The sequence below is a fragment of the Gekko japonicus genome, unplaced genomic scaffold (genome assembly GCF_001447785.1).
Source record: "Gekko japonicus isolate JY-2015 unplaced genomic scaffold, Gekko_japonicus_V1.1 scaffold1767, whole genome shotgun sequence".
NCBI classification, from domain to species: domain Eukaryota; kingdom Metazoa; phylum Chordata; class Lepidosauria; order Squamata; family Gekkonidae; genus Gekko; species Gekko japonicus.
In genome coordinates this window covers 212,085-221,403 of record NW_015173188.1, presented here as the reverse complement: position 1 = coordinate 221,403, position 9,319 = coordinate 212,085, and positions in this window count along the sequence as shown.

Genomic DNA, 9,319 nt, shown 5'->3' with positions numbered 1-9,319 from the left:
AGTAATGTCATGCCTCTCTAGGAATTTCCAGAAACCTTTCTATGAATCTTAGTTTTCTATGATTCTTAGAGGGAAAACCTGGAAGTGATTTCATGCCATTGCCAACAGCAGTTTTTTAAAAAGTTTATTTCACCAGCCATTGAAGTGACAGTGGGAAAGGCCTGCTGGGGATGGGAGACCCCAGGGCCAGTTCCAGCTTTTTGTATGCTCAGGGTGAGACAGTATAACTGAGCCCCCTTCCCCATAGAAACAAAGTGTCTGACTTGAGATTTGACTGGAGAAGGGAAGATTTTTCTCACTTACTGTGAATCTTCCTTCTTGTTGGTCCTGGGGTGGGGCACTGTCTTCCCACCCTAGGGCAGAATTCTTTTCCTGAGTTGGTTCTTGAGTCAGAGTAGGTATGCTGTTCCAACCCTATGGGCTTCCTTGATTCCTTTCGGTTCTTGCCTGGCATGGTGGGCTTTAAATTTTTTCCCAACCTGTTCTCTGTGTGGTTTATTGCCTTTTTTGACGGGGGCTCTTGTTGGAGATCAATTTTTTCACATTTGATACTTTTTAGGAGAGGGAGTTGTACTGCTTCAGGACCACCTTAGATTTTTTCCCCCAACCTGTTCTCTGTGTGGTTTGTTTCCTTTTTTGACAGGGATCTCTTGTTTGAGAGCAATGTTTTCACATTTTATACTTTTTGGGAGAGGGAGTTGTACTACTTCAGGACCAGAGTGGGGTTTGGGAGCAATGCCTCTCCCCTCCAGGAATTGCAAAGCTCAGTGACCCTGCCTGCCTCCAGGGAGGAGCTTTTTCCCAGAAGTAGAGACTGCCTCACCCCAGGACCACCAAGAAGGAAGATTCATGTTAAGTGAGAAAAATCTTCTGTTCTCATGGCTTTCCAGAAACTTAAGGCTGCCAGCCTCCAGGTGGGGCCTGGAGATCTCCTGCTTTTACAACTGATCTCCAACTGACAAAGATCAGCTCCCCTGGTGGTTAGGGGGGAGGTGCCGATCACACGACACGCCAAATGGTGCAGCATGGCAAATGGGGTTGTGTTTTGGGGTTTTTTAACCTGAAGTATGCGCATGCCCCGTTGGGTGCTTTTGCGCATCCCTGGAGACTTTGGGGGGAAAAACCCTTTTCGCAATGGGGTATGGGTGGGCGCCGGATGTCACCGGAAACACGATCAGACGCACGCCCTTGCCCCGCGGTACCTCGGAGGTACTAGTTTTTTGCCGCGCATCTTCAGCGGGAAGCCTCGGTTGAGCCACGGGAGCTCTACACTTCCCAGATGTGGCGGTGAGATCGCGCCCAGAAAATCTGCCTATCTTCCATCTCTCTAGTGTGGCTAATGCTCCGTGTGACCGGGGCCATAAATTGCTATAGCCACTAATTGATAGATCTAAATCAATAGGGTGGTTTTGTGCTCTCCCCCCATTATATTCTTAATAGTGAACAGTGAAGAGGAAAAAGAGCATACATATTGGAAATTGGATACCATCATGAGTAGCCATCAAGCGTGTTTCACAGACAGTATCAGGAAAGAAAATAGTTCCTCTAGGTACAAAATGATGCAGGCACATTATTCTAAAAGTAATAGGCACAATGTGCAAAGCTGATATGCCTTTCAGAATAGGAACAATCAAGTATGAAACCAGAACACTGGGATTTTAATGGATCAGAATGATGCAGACATGGTCTTGCTTTTTAAATAGGCTTTAAAGATTGCTTATCCCATTTCTATGATATCTTTATTTCAATGATCAAGTTTGTGTCCATAGGATTAATAGGACACTATCTGGTTTAGCTTAGCCTAGGTATGACTGTAGTGTTTCCTGTCTTCTGACCATGTCCTTGATTGTTACCTTATAGTGAAGACAAATGTAGAATTAAGAGGAATAGACTGGCATCTTCATGCCTACTATGAGCCAGCTTTCGAATCTGCAATCAGATGTGCAGACCAGCAAACCACATTCTGGTCCAACTGTCAGTCTTGCTTCTTCCCACCATGCTTCAAGACACGCCCAACCCATTATTATTTTTAAAGTGCCCTGCATATGCTTCTCTCTTGGCATACTTATCAGTGAACTCAGTTAAGGCAAATATTTGAAGAAAAATGTGTTTAAAATTGTCCCAGGGATTGGGGAGGTTGGTTTTTTAATTCCACCAAATCTGGACTATTTAGAGACATTTTTTTAATAATTTTTTTTTTTTATTTTAAACACAAAACCATACATATAATTACCATAACAACAATAACATAGTACTTCCTGTTTTAACAATAAAATAACCAGTTGAATGAGTTACATTGTTTTACTTTACAACAAATTGTATATGCTCCTGATACCTATACACTATAATACAGATACTATGTAACTACTTGTAACTTCTTTTATGGTAGACAAGCCATAAAAACACAAAATCATACATATTTTAAACACAAAATCATACATATAATTACCATAACAACAATAACATAGTACTTCCTGTTTTAACAATAAAATAACCAGTTGAATGAGTTACATTGTTTTACTTTACAACAAATTGTATATGCTCCTGATACCTATACACTATAATACAGATACTATGTAACTACTTGTAACTTCTTTTATGGTAGACAAGCCATAAAAACACAAAATCATACATATTTTAAACACAAAATCATACATATAATTACCATAACAACAATCCAATTATGATTTTGAGACCATTCATGTGAGATAAACTGCTTGAGTGACAAGTAATCAAGTACTGGGAACCATTTTTCTGTAAAATTGGATTTTTTGGGATTTTGCAACAAATAGTTTAGTTTGTTGGTAACCGCATCCATTAACTTCTTTTACGATAGAAAAGCCAACCTCGTACTACTCTCCAATAACCAATATAAATTAACACTAAACACTGTGCCCACCAGAAGAGGAAACTTTCACAAAATTAAAGAAGATAGACAAAGACAAGAGCAAGATTCTATGAAATTCAAGAACTATTGCTGTTATATCCAATTATGATTTTGAGACCATTCATGTGAGATAAACTGCTTGAGTGACAAGTAATCAAGTACTGGGAACCATTTTTCTGTAAAATTGGATTTTTTGGGATTTTGCAACAAATAGTTTAGTTTGTTGGTAACCGCATCCATCAAATAGTGACTCCATAATTTTTTGTACCATACTTCTATCGTGGGCGCTGTTTTCTCCTTCCAATATGAAGCGATTGCTGTTTTTGCAGCGTCAAGCATCACATCAACCGTGAGTCTATGTGGCCTATTCTCCAGCTCTTTAGGCCAAGTGTTTAAAAACAGTACTTCCGGGCTTAATGAAATACTTACAGATGTTACGTCTTGGATTAAGGACAGTATTTCCTCCTAAAATTTTCTAATTTAATGCATTCCCACCAACAATGTGCATAGTTTCCAAGTTGGTTACATTCTTTCCAGCACATTGGGGAGTGGGTTGATGTAATATGGGATAGCTTTAGTGGTGTTGTACACCTATTTAGAGACATTTTAAAGGGACAAACTTGCAGAAACATTTCAAAATTGCTCCAAGATAGGATTGACACACATCATTAGATATTGCACACTTGTAATACTTGGCTCCTGGGTGAAGCTGAGCAGCATGTGAATCCAACCTATTTGGGGGGGAGGTCAATAAGATCATGTTGTCCAATTACACTATATTTATTCAGCACATTACTAGACCACTTGTCTACCCAAAGTCCCCAAGGTAGTTCATAGTAGATTTAAACTTATGTTCTTATGTTCTTAAAGCTGACTGTGAAGATTTCCAAGAGGACCTCCACCAACTTGGTGGAGGGCCAGTTTGGTGTAGCGGTTAAGTGCGCGGACTCTAGTCCCTTAAACATATGGTACCCTATTTTAGAAAAAATCGATATTGATAAGTTTGATTGGGAGACCGTTAGAAATGTTAAGTTCAAATTGTTATTATACAATTAAGGTGTATCCAAAGATTCAGATTAAATGTTGTTTCAAATGTTTTAAAAGGTTTAAGAGGTTAGGATTTTTCCATTTTTGGAATCTATAGATATGTATTTTGATGTATCTGGATGTATTTTATTTTATTTTTTGAAGCTGTACAACTTCCTGATGTTTTGTTATATGTTTGTTATATATTAAAAATACAATAAAATTTATTTTAAAAAAAAAAGTGTTGTCTGGATGGCATGAATGCCTTGCAGCTGCTAAAAATATCCCTCAACTGGTCACAGCCAACTTAACTTACACTGATTCCTGCAAGAAGGTGGGGTAGATGGATCTCAATGCTCAGGTAGCTTGGTAGAGTTGGAAGTGGTCTTTCAGGTTCTCCATACCTAAACAAGCACTTTGAACTAGGCCCATAAAGAAACTGGAAATCCAGGTAGCTGACACGGCACTTTTTAAAGATGGTTTTCCAGCATGTCCAAATTAAGATTCTTGCAGCTTTATTTTGCACAAACTGAAGTTCATGAACTTTCTTCAAGAGTAGGTTTAAGCAGAGCTTGTTACAGCAGCTAATTTCGATGTGACCACGGTATGTGTGAAGTAAAGATCCCAACCCCTCCTCAAGCCAAGACCCCTTAGATAGTAGGGTTCCCCTTTTCTTTTGGAATTGTTTTAATAGGCACCCTCTTTTTGAGCCTAAGTGCCAGGGGATCTGAAACTTGTGAAATCTTAGAAAGGCACCTGGGTTCAGCAAGGTCATTTGTGCTCAAGATGAAAAAACAAAACAAAACACCTTCATTTTCCCAGCTCCAAGGCATGCCTAATGCAATCATATCCCTTGCTCCTACACATCATTAGATATTGCACACTTGTAATACTTGGCTTCTGGGTGAAGCTGAGCAGCATGTGAATCCAACCTTTTTGGGGGAGAGGTCAATAAGATCATGTTGTCCAATTACACTATATTTATTCAGCACATTACTAGACCACGTGTCTACCCAAAGTCCCCAAGGTAGTTCATAGTAGATTTAAACTTTATTAATTCTATATAAAATGAACATAAAATAATGCAAAACACAGGTGAACAAACATCAACAAGTGTTGTCTGGATGGCATGAATGCCTTGCAGCGGCTAAAAATATCCCTCAACTGGTCACAGCCAACTTAACCTACACTGATTCCTGCAAGAAGGTGGGATAGATGGATCTCAATTCTCGGGTAGCTTGATAGAGTTGGAAGTGGTCTTTCAGATTCTCCATACCTAAACAAGCACTTTGATCTAGGCCCATAAAGAAACTGGAAACCCAGGTAGCTGACATGGCACTTTTAAAGATGTCCAAATTAAGATTCTTGCAGCTTTATTTTGCACAAACTGAAGTTCATGAACTTTAGGTTTAAGCAGAGCTTGTTACAGCAGCTGATGTCGATGTGACCACGGTATGTGTGAAGTAAAGATCCCAACCCCTCCTCAAGCCAAGACTCCTTAGATAGTAGGGTCCCCCTTTTGGAATTAATTGTTTTAATAGGCACTCTCTTTTTGAGCCTAAGTGCCAGGGGATCTGAAACTTGTGAAATCTTAGAAAGGCACCTGGGTTCAGCAAGGTCATTGGAGAGCCCCAGGAATGGAGGCAGGGTTTCCTTGGAATGCATAAATCATTTACATTTTCCCAGCTCCAAGGCATGCCTAATGCAATCATATCCCTTGCTCCAAGGGATACCTCATCTAGGCAATGTGAACAGTTTCCATCTTTAAGACCTTTAAGGCCTTGAGTGGTCTGGGACCAAAGTATCTATGGGACAGTCTCCTCTGGTATGTCCCCGGGAGAGTTTTGCACTCTACTGATAACAATCTGCTGGTGATCCCTGCCCTTAGGGATGTCTGGCTGTCCTTGACCAGGGTCAGGGCCTTTTCAGTCCTGGCCCCGACTTGGTGGAACTATCTGCCAAATGACACTAAAGTCCTGTGGGATCTTATGCAATTCTGCAGGGCCTGTTTTGCCAGGCTTTTGGTTGAGGGCAGCAATGTTTTTCCCCCCCATTGGCTGGCAACCTCCCTCCTCTTCCCACCTCTTCTGCATTTTTGTCTTGAGTTCCCTCTCCCCCTGCCTAGAATATGGCCAGGTAGTGCAGAATTGGGTTAGGAAATGTACAGGACTCCATCTTGGATCTTTTATGCTGGTTTTTAGTTTTTATCAAATTGTACATTGAATTTTAATGTTTTGTATATTTTATGGCATTATGCCCCCTTGTACACTGCCCAGATCATGGTGCAAGCTGGGATAGGGCAATTAACAAATCGAAATGAAGATGATTAGGATGATGATGATTGTTGCCAATGTCCCGAGGGCGCTAAGGTTCTTTGACTTGTGTGGCTAGCCAATAAACCACACAGTTGTACATTGTATCCAGGCAGTAAAGGATAACAAAAGAATTTATTTGAATAAAGGAACATCCAACAGCTCATAGATGTTCAATGAGCAAATACAGAAAGCAGACATATACTCTTCTTGCTCCTCCTTACTTTACATCATCACTGACATCACTTAGACATGCTCAGTCCAGTTTTCTTTGTCTGGCCAAGGCTGCTTTCAATTCTCAAGCCTCTCACATACTTTGGAACCTCCTTCCATCCCTATCCTTGTCTCTTCCCCTTATCCTTACCCCATTCTCAGTTTTGTTTGTGTGGGTGCTTAGGGAATCAGTTCTCGAGTGCTTAGTGTCGGTTCTTTTGTATTTGTTTATTTTGTATACAATTTTTTGTTTGTGTTTATAATCACTCGCTTCAAAATTTTATTCTAGGGTATGTCCACCAAGATCCATCGTGCTATATATAGGCGATGAGGTCTGGCATTACTCCTTTCTGGAACCCTGTAATAAACTAATTCCCCTTCTCTGGGTCCAGTGACAGTAAATCATCTTCCTCCAGGAGTGGCTACAGCTGGTGACTTAGCCTTACCTTGTAGTTTTAGCTTGAGTCTCAGTGAGAAAGGCTTCTGACACATGATAGTCTAATGATAGTGTGGAATACAGAAGCACCCTTAAGCTTTAAACCACACTTTTGGGGTGGGGGAGGAATCAAATGACATGCAGAACAAGTGAAACGCCTGTTCCCAGATCAGCTGTATTCTCTATAGAATGTATTTCCAGTTGGTCTCGACTAAGTTAATCACTGTCTGTAGGGCACCAGTTAAATACTTCTTCTGTCTCCCTTCATTTAGATTGATGTGTATCATCAGAGTAGTGATAGAACAACACCTCAAAGCTCCAGAATATCTGTCCAAGCAGCTTCATGTAAATGATAAAAACATGGGGACAAGGCTGATCTTGTTTTAAACATGTCTTTTTTAAAAGAGCATTTCCCCTCAGTGATCTTTAAAACATCTCTCCTCCAATAACAGTTAAGCAATGTTTAGAATTTCTAATTAGAAAAAAAATCCATAAGCCAATGGCCAAGGGGCCAAAGGATAGTAACTCAGGACTAATTTTTCATGTTTGCGTTCAAGTAACGAAGAAAAAACCAGAACAACTTATCTTCCAGATGATCATTAAGGGTGGAAGGCATTCCAAAGATGATGACCACTACTGAAGAAGCCTTGCTTCTGGTTGCCACCCTCCTGTCACCTATACAAGTGGGGGCACTGAAACCAGTGTTTTGGGAAGAGGATCTTAACTGGTGGGCTGTGCAGCATGGAAGGAGGAGGTTTTGAATACAATAAACATCAGTCAAACAACTATTAACAATTTTTTCTCATCTGAGTTTGGTCCCAGTGAATTCATCTCTTTTGATCCTATCTGCGTGTACCTTTGGTGTAGTGGTTAAGTGCATGGACTCTAATCTGAGAGAATCGGGTTTGATTCCCCACTCCTCCACTTGCACCTGCTGGATGACCTTGGGCAAGCCATAGTTCTGGCACAGCTATTCTTGAAAAAGAGCAGTTTCTGTCAGAGCTCTCTCAGCCTCACCTACCTCACAGGGTGTCTGTTGTGGGGAGGGGAAGGGAAAGGAGTCTGTAAGCCGCTCTGACTCCTTTGGGTAGTGAAAAGGTGGGCTATAAATCCAATCTCTTCTTCTTCTTCTACCTTAAAACCCTTGGTTTTGGAAGAGAGATAGTTCCTTTAACCTGATTCCCCAGCTTAAAATTTGGTTGAGGACAGGTTAGGGGCTATCCAGTGTATTGCATGGACTGTCACATGTATGGCTATCTGTCCACTGGACAGAAGTCTTGGGTGTGTGCTCGGTGCAAGGAGCTCCTGGTTCTCATGGAATGAGTTTGTTCCCTTGAGGTCAGGGTGGCTGACCTGGAGAAGCAGAGACAGTCAGTTAGGCACATGGAGAAGACTCTCGGGGACTTGCTAGATATGTCCCACTCTGGTTATGGCAGCCCCGCCACTGCCAGGGAGCATGAGGGTCGAGAGGGAACAGGGTACTGTGCTGAGGATAAGGGGAATGTACCTCTTCTTCAGCTGGTGAATGAGTATCCTTTTGCACCAAGGAACCATCCCTGGGTGGGAAGGGAGTGGGGCTCTTGGTAGATAGTGATTAGATCCTCAGGCAGGTAGACAGCTGAGTGGCGAAACCGCGTACTGACCATATGGTGACTTGCCTGCCTGGTGCAAAGGTAGCGGACATTAGGCGTGTTCTAGATAGGCTGGTAGATAGTGCTGGGGAGGACCCAGTGGTCATGGTACATGTTGGCACCAATGATGTGGGGAAATGCAGTCGCAAGGACCTGGAGAAAAAATTTAGGCTGCTAGGCAGGAAACTCAAGACCAGGACCTCCAAGGTACCCTTCTTGGAAGTACTACCTGTTCCACGTGCAGGGCCAGAGAGACAGGCACAGATCAGGAGTCTCAATGCATGGATGAGATGATGGTGTAGGGGGGAAGGGTTCTAGTTTGTTAGGCACTGGGATACTTTTTGGAACAAGAGGGAGCTGTACAGAAGAGACGGTCTCCACTTGTCCCAAGAAGGAACCAGGCTGCTGGCGCTTAAAATCAAAAAGGTGGCAGAGCAGTTTTTAAACTGAATATTGGGGGAAAGCCGACAGGACATGAAAAGTCTCTGGTTCGGGATGGCTCATCTTGGAGAGATGAGGGGGTAGCTGTTGGTTTTCTACAGGGAGGTGGATTGGAATTGTCCATTGAGACTATGGCTAGTGATATGGACTGCCTGACAAGGTCTCGAGAGAGCAAGAGGAAGGTTGCAGGCTTAACATTTATGGGAAATTATAGGTGTTTCTATACAAATGCTAGAAGTGTCCAAGGTAAAATCGGGGAGCTGGAGTGCTTGGTGTTGGGGGAAAATAGACATTGTGGGTATTTCAGAAACTTGGTGGGATAAGGAAAATCATTGGGATACGGTGATTCCCGGTTATATATTATATCATAAGG